Consider the following 20,798-nt stretch of genomic DNA (forward strand, 5'->3'; position numbering starts at 1 on the left):
CAACTTCACTAAAAACTATTTTTCGTAACTATGTTTCATTATAAAATTGGTTTGTGCAGAATTCTAAAGGACTTTATTAATGGGTATGAGTGTAAAGGGAAGAGCACTCCATACTTAAAGGGATAGTTCGGTATTTTTGACATGAATCTGTATGGCATCCCCATCACCAGTGGCATGCAATCACACTGACTTACCCCTGGCAGCATCCTGTGAGCAGAGTTATCGTCCAGTTTTGGTCAAGCCGAAAGTAGTCCGGCAGGTTTTTAGGACCAGCGAAATAAAACGTTTCTCTTCCCAAAACATTATGTGTTCAAAAGAGCGATATTTTTGCATCCCAAAAACATTGTAGTGGAAAAAGTCACACGTCGTTATCACTTGGTCCTATTTTCTCTCTGTTCGTATCATTGCACACCGTCATTCAGACAGCTAGGGCCTACTAACCTGACAACAGCCAGATGCATGTCTCCCTCCGCCCAGCTAGGAGCTAGGCGGAGGGAGACATGCATCTGGCTGTTGTTGAGCTCGCTGTCTGAATGACGGCGCGCACTGATACGAACAGAGAGAAAATAGGACCAATTGATAACGACGTGTGACTTTTTCCACTACAATGTTTTTGGGATGCAAAAATATCGCTCTTTTGAACACATAATGTTTTGGGAAGAGAAACGTTTTATTTCGCTGGTCCTAAAAACCTGCCGGACTACTTTCGGCTTGACCAAAACTGGACGATAACTCTGCTCACAGGACGCTGCCAGGGGTAAGTCAGTGTGATTGCATGCCACTGGTGATGGGGATGCCATACAGATTCATGTCAAAAATACCGAACTATCCCTTTAAGATTTCTATTATAAACATTAAGATCCATCGATCCATTTTCTGCACACGCTTGATCCCAAGCGGGGTCGCGAGGGGTGCTGGTGCCTATCTCCAGGTATGGGCGAGAGGTACACCTTGGACAGGTCAACATTCAGATCAGTTCAGAAAACGTTTTATTGCCAAATAAATTGTTGTGGTGATAAGGTGCTATATATAGACAAGAAAACATACAGTTGACATAAATAAACATCAGAATACTTCACCATTATATGCTATTTTGTGTTTGTTTATCACTTAATATCACAATGCCTCGTGGTATTTGGCTTTAATAGGACAAAATGTTGCTTGCATAATAAGAAAAAAATTTCTTTCCGTGGCCTTGGTCCCTTCAACCTATTCTTGAGTTATGGCTTCTTCTTTTAGAGCGGCATTTCAGGTGTTGTTGGTATAGAACTTGTTTTCATTGTAAATTTGACAATGTAATACAATTTTAGGAAAACATCCTTCATTAGTTCATTTATTTTTGTACTGGGTTGGACATACAGATTATATAACACATTACCTAATTTCTGTCTTCTTCTGTTTGGGGGGCATCTTTTGGCTTTGCCAAATTTTAAAGGATTGACAAACTAGACATGTAAATATAAATATATATCATTGTTGATTTAACCTTGACCTAAAGACAGCTCATACAATTGTGACTGGTATTTTAATCTACTGCATGTAAGATATTGATTCATCATGATGACTCATCATCCCAATGTAACAGAATCATATATGTTCCTTTAACAGTCTGATAAAAACATGGACAGGGCTTAGTATGTAACAAACAAGATGAACAAACCCCACAAACCATCAGGGTGGAATAAGCTTGTCAGATATGAAAGTAAGGAATGAAGTTTAGCAGCAAACTATTACCTTTTTGTTAATGCCAAGCAGAAGGCTTAGGGGTATTCATTCAGATTAGTGAGTTTGGATGTGGATACAGGTGACTGCTGGAGATAAAAGCTGCTTGCATTCACAGAGCTGCCCATATTAAGTAAAAAAAAAGAACTGGAGCCACAGCTAAGCCATGAGGGGACTTTCATGCAAGCATGTGGTTTAACTGTACAAGCAACAGTTTAGCCTCTGATTTCTATTACTCAGAAAGCAACTATCTGTCACATTTGGTGCCCATCAACTTGAATACAGAATAGCTTGAACTGCTCTGTTCAAATTAACATTTTAGTGATGGGTTTTTCCATCTGACGGGGTTTAGAGGACCCTGGGTAAGTCTGGGGTCAGCTTCAGTATTAAGTGTTGCATCTGTGTCTGAGTTTTCCTGCCAGTTCAATGATTTTTGTTAAAAATGTAATTGTCTTCTTGGTTTTTACCAACAGCACAGTAGCATTTGGAAGAGAAAAACAAGATAAGACAAAATTTCATGGCAAGATTTTCAAAGGGATTCCTTTATCTGCAGATATTAAAATGTTTAAACAGACCATTTTATTTTTGTATTTTAGCCATTGTTAAGCACAGAACATTAAAGGAATAGTACACCCAAAACATGATTAGCCTTCATTTTCTACTCACCCCCATGTTGAACAACACTCTGGAGTACTTTTTTGATATCTCAAATGCATCTGGAGATCTGGGAGGCTTCTTGCTATCTGCTGGCATTCAAATAATGGAGGTCTATGGTGCCCGAGGCAGAAAGGTCCATAAAAGTCCACAAAAAACGTGTCAATATTCCTCCATACTGCTCGTCCAATGTATTCCTCGAAACGAGGTCATTTAGAATGTTTTTAGAGCATAAACAGTAGTGTATAGGATTTCCTAAAAGCGCGTTCACGAGTCTACGGAAACCGCGACAGACCAAACCAGATGAAAGTGCGCATTCAGCGTCTGCTCTGCCGATAATGCAAGCGTAGAAGAAGAAATGTGCTGTTTACCTGTGCAAAGAAAGAAACAACGAAAGAAAAATGTCTGAGGACTTCAGTGTTGAGGAAGAGCATGAGTTCTTTGCCGAGCTGAATGCGCACTTTCGTCTGGTTTGGTCTGCCGCGGTTTTCATGTTCATGGCGATTTGGTGTTGGGCTCCCATCATAAATAGCATTTATCATAACTTTCTTCCATATATTAAACATGGGAAATTTAAACTAAACATTTTCTTTTCTTTCAATAGCTGTTTTTTACATACCATGAAGATCAAAATGATAAAGCATACAACTAATAGTTATCCTTTTATCAGATCCACCCACCTCATCTCTGAAAATTCTCTAAAGAATTATAATGGGATTCTTAACTGCCTTTCTGTCATGGTTTTGTAGTTGAGCAGATGACTCGTTATCTTTTCCATTTTTTATAAAGGGATTGATACGACGGAGTATTAGGGCCACACATGAAGAGAAAAAATATTTTTGCCATGACGAGATTAAACTCGACATGTCGACTTTAAAGTCGACATGTCGACATTAAACTCAACATTTCGAGAATAAAGTTGAAATGTCATGTTGAGTTTAATCTCGACGTGTCGACTTTAAACTCGCCCTGTCGACTTTAAACTCGCCATTTCGAGAATAAAGTTGAAATGTCATGTTGAGTTTAATCTCAACATGTCGACAATAAAGTTTAAATTAGTTCAAGAGAGCCAACCGCTGCACAGGATACATGCACAGAATCCTATACAGTTGCAGCACGTCAAAGACTACCTTCACTCTTAAAACGCAGACTGCAGCTGTGGAGCGCGGTTGCTCTTTTCTCCAAACTTTGGAATGTCGAGATTAAAGGCGCCACGATATATCAACTTTATTCTCGAGATGGCGAGTTTAAAGTCGACACGTCGAGATTAAACTCAACATGACATTTCAACTTTATTCTCAAAATGTTGAGTTTAAAGTCGACATGTCGAGTTTAATCTCGTCATGGCAAAAATATTTTTTCTCTTCATGTGTGGCCCTAATACTCCGTCGTAGATTGATTATTGTTTCAAAAGATGTTTAAAAGTTCAGATATTAGTTTGCAGCATAAACCAGAAGTTCTAATAAACTTGTCTGTTTCTACTGTGTCTCCAGGTTTTCATAATGCTGTTTTTCACCTAATGTTCTCTAACAAACCTCAGAGCAGTGTGATTTACATCAAGATTAAACGAAAGAACAAACTAACTGGCTTTTACTTTACGTTTTTAGAATAAAGGGGGTAAGCTCTTTTTTTTAGATTTTTATTTAAATTGCTTTTAAAGGAAAGCCTATTATTAATCTTCCACTATGCATTACTTTGGGTTTTCAGCATCAGGCTACCAAACATTAATCCTGCACTTGTGGATAAGGAACAGCCTATGGAAAGAACAATTACAGCAAAAACCTGCTGTGGTTTCTTTGTATTAGATCCTGGAACTCCTTTGAGCTAATTCACACAAGGATGGGGAGCAGAGGTTCAGTGGTTGGAGATGAACTCTGTGGACATCAAAGCTGTTTCTACAGCGGCGCCACAAGGAGAGTTTAGTTTTTAGAGTAATTATTGCTGGCACACAGAGACGGCTCTGTCCTAAGCTGCTGGGTCAGAACATGGGCTGTGGTGGAAATATATATCCCACCTGTGGGGTGGTGCGGTGATTAGTACCATCACCTCACAGCAGGAGGTTTCCTGCCTCCGACTTCATCTTGGGGTCTGTCATTGGTGAATTAGCATGTTTCTGTGGTGGCTGTTTGGATCTTCCAACCAGTCTTTTTAACATAGTCTAAAATATGGCTCTTTGCTTTATAGCTGATTCTGTGGTATACATCACAGGAAGCAGTCTACCCAATCCTTCCAAAATATAAAATGTTATTGTGATGTCAACAGTAATGATCAAGAAATGACATAAATATTTTAACTTGACTCAACACAAACACGCCTCCATGTGAATTTGACCATTTTTTTTGCTTTGACTCTACAACTTAGGACTTTTGAGTCAGTTTTACTATAAGACATAAAGGTGAGTAAACTACAATAATTAGTTTAAGGCCAAATAACTACTGATAAATTGTGCAATTAACATATTATGTTATACTTGATTTTAAAAATACAAATGGTGCAGTTATAAGAACTGGGTGTTTTTATGTGCATGTGAAACGTATGCAGTTTATAGTTAATATAGTTAATATTAAAAAATATATTTTCACTGCCGTACTTCTTGCTTTTGCTTGAGTGATATTGTTGTAAAAATCACCACTCTAATCTGAGCAAAATCGCTGACTACTCTGTCCTCTGTGAGTAATCTGAACTTTTCCAAAATCCGGTAAGCATACAGTAAACAATAGATATTATCTGGGAAAGTTTGTTACACTGTCATAACATAAATACAGTTCTCTTTGTAATAGTTAGTTTTCAAAGTTTACGTTGAAAAAATAAAATTGATAAAAGGGTTTCTTCTATACGAATTTGGCCCTTTTATATTCATTACATTTATTTCTATGTTTTTTTTAGGCACTTGAGTCTTTAAAATGACAAAAATTCCACATAAATTCTTTTTGCCAGCATAATTTATTAACACTAAATCTGATGTTATTATCCAACAGTTACTCAGTACTCAAGTAGCCTTTCTACCAAAAACTTTTTTATTTTTACTTGAGTAAAAGTAGTGCTACTCTTACTTGATTACTATTTTTGGGTACGCTACCCACCTCTGGTCTTAACATGAAATGGACAGTTTTATGTCCTTTATCTTTTCAAAGATCAAAATCGTTTTTGTTTTTTTTTAGTTCTGCAAAAGAAACATATCTATCTCCTCTCTGAAGGCAGTTATTCTACAGGATTTGTGCTTCTCGCTTATGCTGTCCAGTTCAGCATCACACCAGCTTAACTCAATCATACTAACCCCTCTAAACAACTTCTGAGTAGACCATGCATTTATTCAAATTAGGTTTTGGTTCTTTTTTGTCCTGCTCATGGCAAACCAAGCCAAAGCGACCAAGATGAATTTTCAATTCCATAAACATCCTATAGCCATGTTTTCTAATAAAGCTTTGTAAATCTTACTGGGATCACCTGTTTTTAATTTACCTCTTTGATCATAGGTGGTTAGTTCAACTCTTTGGTTTTTCTTTACCCTGAAAAGGTGCCCCTCAAGGTTCTGTTTTTGGGGCCAACACTATAATTTACATGTAAAATTCTGGTTTGCTGTATTACAGAGGCATTTCTCAATGTCTACAGTGATGTCAATATTGTTTACTGTTGCACAAAAACACTTGCATGGGTGTTTCATCATCTGCAGGTTGCATTCGAAGTTCTTCAAACACATTTGTTCCACCTGAAATTTGGGCCGAAATGCAAAAGAAAATCCCTGCAGTTATGGTAGTTTTTATGCCAAAATAAGCAAGGCAACATAGCAGAAATTGTCTTCTTATGAATATATTTTTATTAACCTGAAAAGAAACTTTCTTCTAAGTCTGATATTTAATCCTCAATAATTATTTGTTTGATTAAAACTTAGGGACTTAAAAAAAAAATCTAAAAAAATTTTGAAAAGTATATTAAGGTCCCTTCTTAACTAATTCCCAATATGATGATATTTTTTTTATTAAACGCTCCTGTTAGCTTTTTGCACACTTTGGATACTTTTCAAGATGGAAAAGAAATATCTAATTACTAATACAAGATTATACAAAGGTTAAGAAGTTAAATTTTTAAAGCAAATAGATTTTAGTATTATGCTGTCCCTGCAGTTTAATTTAAAATGTTTGAGTTCTTAATAGCTGCTTGGAGTCCATAGAAATCTAGCATTGCCCCTCCCCCACTGGTTGCTGCATGCCTTTTTTCATCAGAGAAAATAAAGTATTGGTGTGGAAACCATTGCACACCTTTGCAAACAAAATCTGGCAAGGCTTTAATGAAAGGTAAACAGCTTACTACAGGCTAATTAACATCAGCTTGTTATTCTGAAGGTGTTACTCTTAAAAGGGCACACTTGCTAAAAAATGTTATTTCATTTAATACATGATTATTTAAAAAAATATATAGTAATAAATGTTGTCATGGTCTGTGGTTTTCTATGTTTTCTTAAGTCTGTCAATCAAAACTACCCATATGTAGTGAAAAAATATTTCCTTTATAAAATGCTGTTGGAGCTTTAATATTCGCTAATCTATTTTCATTTTAGAAGGAACACCAGTAGGGTTATTGTAATGTGAGAATCCAAACTAGCCTTTGTCTGGCTGTAGTGATATATTTTCATTCTCTGATTCTCTGAAACAAAACATCTACAGCCGTTTCTTTAGGTCTTGGTTGATTTTTTTTATTTATTTGTTTGTTTTTGTGTTTTTTTTTTTTTTTGTCTTTAAAGAGGTTTCATGAGATATATGTAATTGAATTTCCTTTCCTCAAACATTCCTTGTTGTTTTATGGTTTCTGCTCTAAAGTCAACAATACCATGCATCACATCACCTACAGAATAGGAGACATCTCACATACAGCTTGGCAACCTGGGATTTTTCTGGTCCACATATCTCCTGTGTAAAGTCTGGAAATCGATACTGAGACATTCATGGAGTCATTAAAAGCCTGAGGGGAGCCATTGCTTAGACACCAGAGGAGTGGCCTTGGACCAGAAGGTCGATGATTTGTTTCCTTGACTTATCTTTTTCCGAAAGGGAAGCTAATGCCCCCAGTTCACAGTAGAAGCTTTCAATAAGACCACCACACCTCTAACTGCTCAGATGGTACTACATTCTGCTGGGGATGCTGCTAGGTGTTGTTTATTTCTTGTACAAGAATAAGAAATATTGTCCAGTCACAACTATTTTTTTTATTTTTTCTATTTTATCTGCCAGGGTTCTGTGGGATTAAAACCACCATGATTGATTCACTGTCATCTCATTATTATTATTATTATTATTATTATTATTATTATTATTATTATTATTATTTTCCCAAGGCAATTTTGACAGACTTTCTCCTAACAATCACAAACATCAACATACTTCATTATGACTTTTTTTATTGACTGGAAAAAGAAACATCTAATTGTAAATTGAAGGAACGTTCTTCCCACATATTCATATTGTTAAAGATAGGCTCTGTGTCTGCACCTAGAAGATTTCACCCTCTGGTTCTTTTTCCTAAAAAGAAATCACTAAGGACAAACTCGTTAAATAACACCTCATAACTGGTATGTTTTAAATAACCATGAGACATGACAACAGATTTTGTTGGAAATTGTAATCTTACTCATATCAGAGAAGTTGCTTAGGGGTTACAGAAGGCAGCGCTTACCAGCCGGGCTCTTTTCATTGGAAGTGGCCCTGACAAAAAGGTAGAGAAGCGTTTTATTCTTCAATCTGCCACCTCATCACATCGTTACATCATACACGTTTGCAGATGAGGAGACATCCATGGCTCTAGCCTTATCAAAATATTACACTTTGTTCTTAGCTGAAGGACATAGCTCTCATTCCTTTCCCAAATATATTTCATGTACAAAATGAAGATTATAACTGTGTATCCAGACTGAGGAACTGTCTAAAACAACTGTTGTGACATAACAGGCAGCTAATATTAAGGTGTAATAAACTTTACACTTCTTCAATGATAATTATCCTAAAAATGTAAAAAACTAAATAATGAACAGATATATAAACTTTTATACCTTCTCAAAATGCTTTTGTTGTTGTTGCCAGTTTTGCCAATTCAGTGCATGAATTGCTGCTGCTGTAAAAAAGGTAATTAGTAATAAGAGGCTGACTATCTGACTGTTGCTTACTTTAAACACCTGTAAGAAAGAGAAAATACCACTCCACACATTCAGATCAATCCTACTTAATCTGTATCTTATATTAAAATACATTTCACCCAGCCAAAGTAGTATTTTTATTATCATTCATAAATGACCACCAGAACAATGTTTTCTTTTTAATCCTTTAGTCAGAGTTACACAGAGTCGCTTCAATGCAGCTGGCTGGGTTTGCTCAGATAGATGACCTTTTACCAGAGTTTAGCAGAATTTACACGGAGATTAAATTACATTCTGATGGACTCTATTTACTGATTAGCTAAAGAAGGCTGAAATCACTTGGTTGGATTGGATTTTATCCTGGGATAGAGGTGGAGATCAACGGGTTACTTTTACTTGAGTAAAAGTACTTTAAAGAGAATTTTTTTCTATTTTTTCCTTGTAATGTTATTTTAAAGTACAGCTACTTACTTGAACAACTACTTTATCTGTTATAGTCAGTCCACTGTGTGAAGAAACATATTTTCACCTAGTAGGCACTTCACCACATTAATTTATGGTGATGGAGGTTTTATTGTATCTAATCAAGCTATTTTGTTCTAATGAGTTTTTATATGGTCTACAGTGTGTGCTTTGCCATTTGGAAAGGAATATAAAGTACACAATTTATTGCATCTTTTCATCACGATATTCAAACGTTGTAGGATGGTTGGTATCGGTTTTAGGTGCTTTGTGTTATAAAAACATGATGTTTTGACATTAATGTTCATTGTGCCTTCCTTTATTTAAATTTTTAGGGTTTTGTTTATTCATATTTACATTTTTCATATCATATTTTGGGAATGCTAGAATATTTATTAGTTTTTATTTCAGATTGGACCAGTTGGAAATTTAAATCCAAGTATACTAGAGTTGTGTTTTAAATAGATCATTGTAAGCTCTTCTTTCATTGTATAAACACAACTCTGACTATTCTAGCCTGCCTTCTGGGTGTAGCATAGTAAAGGTAGTTTAACAGAAACCTATACCACATTTTTAAAGTTTTTAATCATAGTAACAGTTTTTTTTGTTTGTTTGTTTCCTCTATACATCACTATCACATTAAATCTCAGTAAAATGCAATAAAGATGTTCAGTTATGATGTGACAAAATGTGAAATGCTCCACGGGGAATATCTTTGTGAATGCGTTCACATCTGAACAGGTGTTTACCGGCACCTGGACTCCGTCTGTCTCTAACTGTCCCTGCTTTGGCACTGCAGCACAGCGGTTCAATCAAAACAGGATGCAAAACAGAAGCCATTTTCCTATTGTTTGGATGTTTCAGGATGGCAGGAGAGCTCTGTGAATGTGACCTGAAATTGCACACCGCTGGTGAGTAAATTTAGGCCGGCCGAATGCAGGCTGTGCTCCATCATTCCTCCTCCTCCTTCTTCTCCTCTCTGTCTTTCTGACAGGCCAGTGAGTCTCCTGGTGAGAGCTGACCTTTCTCCTGAAGGAGAGAAAGAGCGAGAGGCGGCAAATGAAGCGAGAGGAGGAGTGATGGGGCTAAATGAGTGAATGATAATTCACTGGGATCGACAGATAATTGTAGGAGAGAGATGCATGATGTCGGGATGGGCGGTGAAGTGAATGAAAGATGTGGTAATGTGTTTGTGTGCGTTGAACATCACACTTGGTAAAATTTGAAGACAAGAGGGAGGGTGTGTTGGGGTGCCATACGCTCACGGCTGAGTGTTTGTGTGTGTGGAGAACTGATGGTAAATAGAGATATTTGGAGCATTTGTCTTGGCATCACACTGGGAGAGGCTGTCTGCTTCTGTTCATTATGACATCAGTGTTTTACTCCAAAAAAAAAAAAAAATGACACAACAGTGAATACAGCTGGTTAATACACAGTTTCTGCTTGGATACACCCAAAGCATGCATTTACATGAAAATGCATACATGATTACAGGCTGCAAGTGTGTGGCACTCAGAAGCACGGATACTTCTTGCAGCTCTTATTATGCACACATGCGCACACACACACAGAGTTACACACATTGTCAAATGCAAACGCACTCAAGTGGAGCAAGAAGAAAACCTGTTAACACTCTCTGAGGAAACGTGCTAGACACTGAAGTACTCGGGAACAAATTGTAGAGTTGTTATTCTGTGCAGGAGGTTTTAACCACAATGACAAAAAAACTGGTAGTAAAAAAGAAGGCAGCCCTCCAGAGAGACGGCAATAGTTTTTTTTTAGCCATATGGAGATATTTTTACAGTTAATTAACAGTAGCTAGGTTGGGTATGCTAGAAGTGTAGATTTAAAAAAAAAAAAAAAAACATAAAAAAAACATGCATCTTAATTCAGTCAAATAGATTTTTTTTAAAGCTGCAATTACAAAGCACCAAAAGATAAAATTTTTAGCTGTTCTTTATTTTTTTTTAAGTGCAGCCCTTTTGTTTATTTACTATGTTACTCTGATTTTGGTGAGCCTGTACAAATTGTTTCTTCAGTTTCCTTTTCATATCTGATAGGAGTTACACCTGTAGCTGCTGTTACCTTTCTGTCACCTAACACAAGCCATAAACCCGTTTTCCTCTAACCTTTGACATCAGCAAGACATTTTTATCCATACACCTGCCAATCAGAATGCCCTCTCTTTTTTATACCATTCCAGGCAACCCCAAGGGATGCCGTGCCTGGAAATCCCAGAGCTGTTAGAAATAATCAGACCAGCCTGTCTGACACAAACAACCTGGTCACATTCAGTGTTTTCCAAAACTTCTTTCTTTTTAAATTGACGCTCAGTTTGAATCTTGTCAAGTTCTTGTCCCCATGTCCAGCTCCCTGAGTGCATATACTGTATCTGCTTCCATGTTATCTAAAAAAACACAAAAAACCTCTGAAAGACCTTTAGAGAGCTCAATGAAATATTGATCAAATCCCCTGTACAAAGAAATAAATGAAGACATAAGCGTTAAGCATATATTGTGTTTTTCTTTATCAGTTTGTTACACTGCAGACTTATATAGTCCTTATTCTTTATATATGTATTTAGACTTCCATTTTTTCTTAGTTGTCATTTTCTAGATTTTTAAAGGAGTGTTAAATCCTGAAACATGTGTGCTTTAACCTAAACAAAGACACCAAATCCTATCATACCTTTTAACAGTGGTTCTAATGTTGTTGTTTTTTTGTTTTTTTTAATGAATGGGTTCTGGGATTTAAAGCACCCATTAGATCCAATGTAAGGTTTTCCAGCTCTGTTATTTATGCGTAGAAAACAGAGTCATCATTTCTTTTCTTTTTCCATTTCTTGTTAGAAGCCCAGAGTGGCTGTGGGGTACTAAAATTTAGAGGATTAATGCAGTCCTTTGCAATAAAGTTTAGCCCGTCTAGCCTGGAGGAAGCTTTCTCATTTACAAGAATTGTTTATACTGCGTAGTATATAGAAGTCTGGAAAACACTAACAAAAACTTGTTTGAATTGTCATATTGTATGATAGGATGTAAAAATCCAGCAGGAGTGGGTTTAATAAAACCGTCCTTTAGCAGTTGGATGGTAACGTAAGACGACTTAAGGGATTAGGTGTATTGATACCACAGTATTTCTTATCAGAGTAAAGTCTGTCTCTTATTCAGTTACTGACAGAATGTGATTTCTTCTGGAGAAGGAAATGTAAACTATTATAATGACCCCTGGGTACTAGTGCTAGAGCTGTGTAATATTCGACATGTTATCTTGAATTAGGAAAGAAAGGGTGTCTCGAGCTCAGAACCTGTCACACCTTTTAAAGTCACTGTTTGTGTCATTCTGTTTATGGTAACTGTTTGAAATCAGACAGACCAAAACAAAGGCAAGACTTCAATTATTGTAACGCCTGTGGACATACTATAACTAGCTACCAGATGGCTGCTAACACTTCTAGCACCTGCTTTTAAAAGGGACAAAATTAAAGTAAAAAACAATTTTTACTTAAAAATTATTAAACTTAACAGCAATACATTTCCTTAAAGCTAGGACTGAAACAATCAATTGGATTAATCGTGATTAATTGATTATTAAAATAATCATCAACCAATTTAGTCATTGATTGATCGTTAACTGGAGTATAGAGACTCTAAAACATAACCTTAGCTGACAGAGCGACCCACTTAGAGCAGTAATCATATCAAAATTGCAAAAAATATGTGCACATTTTGCATTTAAGATAAAAAGGCTTTTTCTTCCATCAATATGTTCTATCCAGAACTCCTCAAGGGGAAAAGTTTTTTTTCGCCTGGTTTAATTTCGTAAAATGTCTTCAATAAAAGACCTTTGGCTATCTGATCGAAAACATTATCGACAGCTTAATCAATATGCAAAATAATTGTTTGTTGCAGCCCTCCTAAAAACCCAGTTTGAGATGTAAGAAGGCTTTTTAATTTGTGAAAATAAGAAATGGGAGCTTATTCATTCGGTTAAATATCTTGGTATAATAACATCCACAACTATCAACGAGTCAAACCTGGAGTAAAATATATGATCACAGATGATTTGAAACAGTGTTTTTTTTTTTCTTTTTGAAAATGGCTAAATCAGGTGACTAACAGCATTTAGGATAGAGAACCACAGATAAAAAGTCAAACATGTTTCTGGTGGTTCGTGAATCTGGGGCAGCTTTGCAGCCTCGGTACCTGGATGATTTGCAATGGTTGGTGGAACCATGAATTCTACTCTCTAGCAGAAAATCTTTTCATGGCCATTAACTCAAGAACACATGAGTCATGCATTAGGATAGTAATCCTCATAAGCAAACCCCACCCCCTCCCTTCCCTAGAATGCTTTCAAATTTAAAAATAAAATTAGATTATGGTATAAAAGTGGTCTAGTAAAAGTCTAGGCCAGAATCTCACGGAATGCTAGTCCAAGACTTTACAGGTTTTAGACTTATTCTCTGAAAACAATCCTCATATTCTCTTAAATCTACACACAATCCACGAATTATCCCAAAAAATTTATCTTTACTTTCAAAACAATATATATTCCTCCCCAAACTCTTTTCTTTTGCAAATGACACACACAAACCATTAAATGTATCAACATTTTTTTAAACGATTTGAACAATGATGGGCTCAGTGTACAATTTGACAGTTTTCCTGAACATTTATACACATTCTCTGAAAATATGACTCATTACCTCTGCACACTAGGGCCGAAACAATTAATTGGATAAATAGTGATTAATCTTTGTTTCAATATTCCATTATTAGTGATTAATCAATTATTTCAATAATCGGTTAATAGTGATTATTCGACTAGTCGTTAACTGGTGTATAGAGACTCTAAAACATGCCTTTAGCTGACAGAGCAACACACTTAGAGCAGTAATTTATCAAAATTGTAAAAAAAAATATATAAGCATTTTGCATTTAAGATTCATCTGTCAATATGCTCTAAGCAGAACCTCTCAATGGAAAAGTTTTCGCTTCACCCAATTTAATTTAGTAAAAACTCTTCTTTAAGGAACTTTTTTCCATCCAATTATCAATCGATTGATCTAAAAAAGTATTTACAGATTAATCAATTTTCAAAATAATTGTTAGTCCCTTCTACACACAATTCCAAAATGTCCAATCTTCAAAACTAATCCATTCTCCCGCAATATCAAACTTTGCTTTCAAAACAATGTGAATTCCTCTTCATTTAAATTTTTTTCTACACCACTGTTTAATTTTTACCTACAAACTCTGAGAACTCTACACAATATATCTTATAAACTGTACAGTATTTTATGTTCTTGACAAAAACCAACACAGCTATACGTGGTGCTTCACACACAAGAAAACTAAAAACTACTAACAAACTATGATTTATCCTTCCAAGCATTCCAGTGTTTCACCTGTGGCCTTTTTCTGCTTCAGCTTTGATTGCTAACTGTAAAATTGTGTTCCAGGTATTTGCTCATGTTAATAGGCATGTGCAAAGTCAGGCACGCGGGATGTTTTCTTAATGAAAATTGGGCCATATGCATGATAATGGTGTGTAATATTTTGACAAAATGTGGTCATTGTTCCTTGGTTTTTGTGTGTAGAAAGTTGAAAAAGACTGTAAGCAGCTAAATATTGTCAACAGGGAACCAGTTCAAACCAGTGCAACCTGGTAGAAACCAAAAAATCCCAAATAACAGTGAACCTGAGCAGCACTGGGCCAATCTGGTGCAATGTGTATATTGTGTAGTAGTAGTGTTGTAGGAGCCAAGGTTGGCATGGTGATGGATGATGCCATGTTAGGAAATTGCTGCACACATTGTGATGTACCCCCTCATGCTAGTCAGGGACTTCCTGGCACGCTGGCCGATGGTATTACTTCCCCTTCTGTCTTTTTGTGAGGTTAAATCCAGCTTCACCAATGAAGATGAACTAGTGCTCAACTGCAGCCACCTCTAGTTCAATGACTTATTATTACAACATCAGAGGTAGGCAGGGGGTTGTCACCTTTGTGAAGCACTTGTTTACAATATTGAAATATATAATCATGTATAGTGAGTTTAATAAGAGTTTCCAAATATTCCTTAAATGACACCCAGTAAATCTTTAGATTATTTCTGCTTCAGACACAATCAAAAGTTAATGTAATGTAAATCCCTTTATTGTCCCACAATGGAGAAATTCACCTCTGCATTTAAAGTTGATAAGCTTACCGTAATAATAATTTAGAAATTAAACATTTCCAGTTACTTTTATTTGCTGTTGTTGTAAAGTTATGGACCATTTCTGTAGTTTCAGTTTCCTGTTCAGGAGACAGAAGACATTTCTTACCACCTTGTGTCAGTATGTTTTTCACTTCTGCAATATATTTGTGCAAAATGGCCACTCCCAGACTCAGTGATCGCAATGAAAATCATTGTTTTTATTTTTTACAGACTACAAAACTTTAAATTTATTCAATCACCGTGGACGTATTAGTTTAGTTTCCTTGCTGACCGAACTTCTCCTTTAAAAAAAAAATAGATTTTAGTAGTACATCTAGTGAGTAAAAAATTGTGAAAAACTTTAAACAGAAGTTGATGCTCAAACACTCTGAAAAACAAATTTCTTATTATTATAATCAGTTATTATATTTAAGGGTGAAATCATCATTTTGTATTTGTCGACATAGTGTACTGATCAGTAACATTTATGGGGTGTGAAAACAGAAACTCAGGATGAGTGGTCAATTACAGCTTAATAAAATATCATTTTTTTGGAGAAAACTACACACTGTAAGCTATGCCCACTAAATTTTTTGAAGAATGTAAACGTATGTATATAAGCCCCACCGGGCTTTAAATTAGTGTTGCACCGATACTGATACCAGTATCGGACGGGGCTCTGGTATCGGCGAGTACCAACAAATAGGGCACCGATACCATTTTGAGAGCCATAAGTTTATTCAACTATTGTCACCCACTCCTGGTAAGTAATAAAAAGTTCTACTGGATTCACTTTGTATTAGATTTTTTCCTGCTTCACAAAGGTAGGCAGCAGCTTGACAAAGCCATGATGGCAATTATTTTACATTATTATGGTATCGGCCGATACTGCACAGCCAGGTATCGGGTATCGGGGCCAAAAAATGGCATCGGCGCAACACTACTTTAAACCACTGATATTTACTGAACTGTCTCCCACCAAACCTGTAGGGGGAGCTCTACGTATAACTCCTGTAGTAGGGATAAAGAAGAATGCTGAATGAAGAATGAATGATGGGGTTTTGCCAGCTATTTATTTCAGCTCTGCAGGAGTTGAGCCCAGTCTTTTAATTGGTTCAGCAGCTTTAATGCGGCAAAAAAAGGGCAAAATGTGCGAATTCGGGACATTTGTTCTCCGTCGTACCTGCTGCTAGCATATTCTTGTGCTAAATGAAAAATAGCCAACTTTGACCTCCCCCTCTAGGAATATATCCACAGAAAAGCAGCATCTTCTTATAAGGCTGCATGTTTCAAAGCATGAGAAAAAGTACCGGCTCACAGTCTGAAAAATATGGTTCCCTTTTTTATTAATAAGTCTTAATAATTGTAAAATATACAAAAGCTGCACAGCTTTGATATAAAATCTTGGCTTCATTTACTCCTTTTAGAAATGCTTTTAGGGGAAGGATTCTAAGGATGGCCTGTTGGACATATCACTGCAGTCACTCAATGAATCAGAGATAGACAAAGTGAATAAATCACAACCCCTTGTCTGAAAATATCTCCTAGTGTGCTGTAAACATCTTAAGCTGATGATATCTCACAGAATAAAAGAGACTGAAGGAATGTTTTTCCCCCGATAATCCTCAGGTGAAGTCTTGTTTCCTAATACTATCCATCACCTTATTCCATATGTGTGTATGAGGCAGATTGTGTGAGATGGTGTGAGTGTGTTGGGGACATAGAGCTGAATTGCAGGGAGATAGAGGAGAGAGAAAGAAAGACAGAGAGAAAGAAAGAGAGAGTGAATCATTCCCCTGAACAGACCACCTCAACAGCGTGATATCAGATGCATTATTTGATGATTGGATCGCTGGCTACAAAAGCTGATAGATCTCCGCCTGAAATTGATTTCTGTCTGGATGGGACTCACACACGCACACACCGCCACACACACACCGAGGCAGTGAAACAGAAAGCAAGGAGAAACTAATTACCAGTTCACAGAGAGCCTGAGAAGCTCAAAACCTGAGTGAAAACACCTGAAGGACTGGCAGGCCGGCAACTAGAGACAAAATAAATTGGGAAATTAATGTTCTATTATTGAAGCAGGAATGTGTGTAGGCTGGTGGTTTATCCCAGATGGATGGTTTGATCACCTTTAGGGTTGCTTTCGGTCATTTTTAGGGGCAGTTTCTATTGAACTATGAAGCACACTGCCAGTCAAACTTAAAACGACTGTTTAACAGCCTGTAAACGGCAACCATCAAAGGATTTTCCCATCGCTTCTGGCTTGTTTGGGATTTCATTCATTTCAAACCGCTCTGTGCCCACAGCCTGGCCATTTTTTTTACTTCGGCCATCATGTTATGTGGTTTGAGAACAGAAGTGTCACATTCACCTTTTAACATCAAATGTGTTACACTAAGAAAAAAAAAATTTGGATCAGTACATTACTGCAGATGCGTAATTGCATTCAATACAATATATTTCTGAACAATTCTATTGAACATTGGTTGATGTATTTAAAATCTAAATTTTTAGGAACAGACTTTAAACCAGGGGTCTTCAACGTTTTCCAGGCCAAGGACTCCCAAACTGATGGCGAGATGGAGCGGGGACCCCCTAATTGTATATATTGTATGAAATTGTGTTATATGAAACTGGTTCTATAGTCACTCTATTACAGATGGAGTAATGTAACGAAAGTAATTTCGCCCTGGGATTAATAAAGTATTTCCGATTCTGATTCCTTGTTGATGGGACAGATGTTGTGAATGAAACGGTGCCCAGCTTGAAAGAGCTCCTGTGTGCATTGATGACTGAAAGACATCTTCTGTCTCCATTTATCCGTTTACTACAGTGTGTTGAATTCATGTTAATGTTTATTTAAAGAAATTTCAATTAGTGTAAAAAATTGCAGGAGGGAATATTAAAAAAACATAATCAATCAAAACTTTTGCGACCCCCATGCAGTACCTCTGTAGACCCCCTAGGGGCTGCGGACCCCCTGTTGAAGACCTCTGCCTTAAACTATTTATGGAATCTAATGGTATTTAACTCACCTGTTTTAGATAAAACTGGTTTATATCATTAAAAACAAGATGGAAATTTTGGAAACCACAAAAACATGTAGATAAACATGTACATTTGAATCTCATTTGATATAGCTAGTTCGAGTGCTTATAAAGGCCTGACATACCTTGTTGCACCATGTGTTAAAATAACCAAAGCTCTTTAATTAATTTCTTGACTTTAAGCAGCTTCTAGGTTATAAGTGTACACTGTAAAAAAACAACCTATAGAATTTACCGAAAAACAGAGAAGATAACAATCAGCATTCAGTTGGGTAAAGTAAATATACAAAAATTTTACAAGCAAATTGTGTTTAATTTTTAATAGATATGAAACACCAAGAGAAATAAGGTGAAGTCCACTCAGACTTAAATATTTTCAATGCAGACATGTAGAACAGCCATGATCTCCATGTTGGAAGCAGTGTTACAAACTACACTTCTGATGGTTTAGTGGAGTAATGACTTCCTGACACAAGCGCAAATTGCTATTATTTTTATGTTGCTTAAGCTACCATTAACAAGAAGAAAATTAAAATCTAGTTGATTTGCTAGTTAATAGGTAAAAATTATTTTTTATTTATTATCATGGATTGTATTTACAATTTACCAAAATAATTTCTTAGATTGTATTTCCTCAGTAAGGCATGAAATGTTGGAACATTACTGGTGTTAACATTTGAGAGAAAGAGAAAACAACCAGCTTCATGTTAATTCCAAAAAAGTAAAAAAAAAAAAAAAATCCACTCGACTTTGTTTACAATTTTGAAGACGTCTTGCTTAACGTCTTCAAACTTGGAAACAAATTCCACTAAATTGTTTTTCAACTTTTTTGGAAGGACTTTGAAGGGATGACTGAGAATCTTTACCAGCAGCTTGATGTTAACATAATTCAGTCCCATTTTCAATTCAATTCAGTTTATTTACCGGTATATAGTGCCAATTCACAACTCATCTCAAGACACTTTAAAGAGACAATTCAACTAGATCATACAGTAAAATTTGTTCAAAGTTGCATGCTTGTAGCGACAGTGGATTGGAAAACTCCCTTTGACAGAAGAAACCTCTAGCAGAACCAGGCTCAGTGTGAGCATCCATCTGACCGAGGGTGACTGGGGTTCAAGGAGATAGAACAAGAAATCCAAAAAGAAGCAGAGATACAAAAGGTAGCTGTTAACCAGCTCCAAAGGTAGCCCTGTCCAGGAAACACAGCCACAGCTCCAAACCAGCTCTCATGTCAGAGGTTGAAAAGAGCACTATTTTGCTGCTGAAATCATGTGCGGTGTGAACGTAGCATAGCCTATAACAGCATACCTGTAGTGATAGCACAGGATACTCTGAGCCACTCTACCTATAAGCTTTATCATAAAGGAAAGTTTTACACCTAGCCTTAAAAGTAGACATTGGCTACGTTCACACTGCAGGTCTTGATGCTCGATTCCGATTTTTTTGTGAAATCCGATTTTTGCGCGTTGCCGTTCATATTTCCAAATATATGCGAATTGTATGTGATTTCCTGTGTGAGCTGCAGTCATACAACGCAAGTGTCCCGCATGCACAGTATTGGACACAATGACGTTACAGGCCAGTGTGCTCTTTTTTTCCTGCAGTAAACATGGATGGTAGTGCCGGCGCGCATCTAGTGATCTTTTCCAACCATAAAAACACAATCTTTTCAAGATGGTTAAACATAAATACTGCTCTCCGCATCATCATCTACCATGGTTGTTGTTTTACTTGCCGCTTTTGCGTAGCAAGACGCAGCATAGTGACCTTTGTCGAGTATTAATGACGTTCAGGTTGGATGAATCCCTCGCATTGGAAAAAAACGGATCTGTGTTGTTCAGACAGCCATGAAAAGATCAGATCCAGGTCACATATGGGCAAAAAAAATCGGATTTGGGTCACTTCAGACTGCAGTGTGAACGTAGCCATTGTGTCTGCCTCACAGGTTAAAACTGGTAGTTGGTTCCACAGGAGAGGAGCCTGATAACTAAAATATCTGCCTCCCATTCTACTTTTAGAAATTCTATAGGAACCACTAGTAAACCTGCATGAAAACAAATTGCTCTATTCGGAACATAAGGCGGAATCATATCTCTGATATCAGATGGAGCTTGGCCATATAAGGCTTTACATATGAGAAGGAGGATTTTGCATTTTTATTCTAGATTTAACAGTAAGCCAAAGAAGAGAAGCTAGGATAGGATAAATGTGATCTCACTTTTTAATTTTCTTCAGAAGTCTGGCTGCAGCATTTTGAATCAGCTGAAGGCTTTTAACTACAGTTTGTGAATTTCCTGGTGGCTATTCGATCAACTATATTTGAAGAGATATGTAGCAAAGTAAAGAAGATTACTTTGATTGATCCTCTTTCTTCTAATCAACAAACTCCATTGGTGTGTAATATATAGCGGGACGATTCTGTTGATTAATTTGGTGTTACATAAAACAAGCAAATGATGGATCACTAATTCACAGAACAATGAAGCAGACTTAAATTTAATTCACAATAGCTGCTTTAATTGTCGTCTAATGTCTTGAAATATAGACAAATAATTATCCTGATTTGGTATAAAAA

This window comes from Cyprinodon tularosa, unplaced genomic scaffold (assembly GCF_016077235.1).
Source record: "Cyprinodon tularosa strain WSP-4 unplaced genomic scaffold, ASM1607723v1 ctg330, whole genome shotgun sequence".
Taxonomy (NCBI): domain Eukaryota; kingdom Metazoa; phylum Chordata; class Actinopteri; order Cyprinodontiformes; family Cyprinodontidae; genus Cyprinodon; species Cyprinodon tularosa.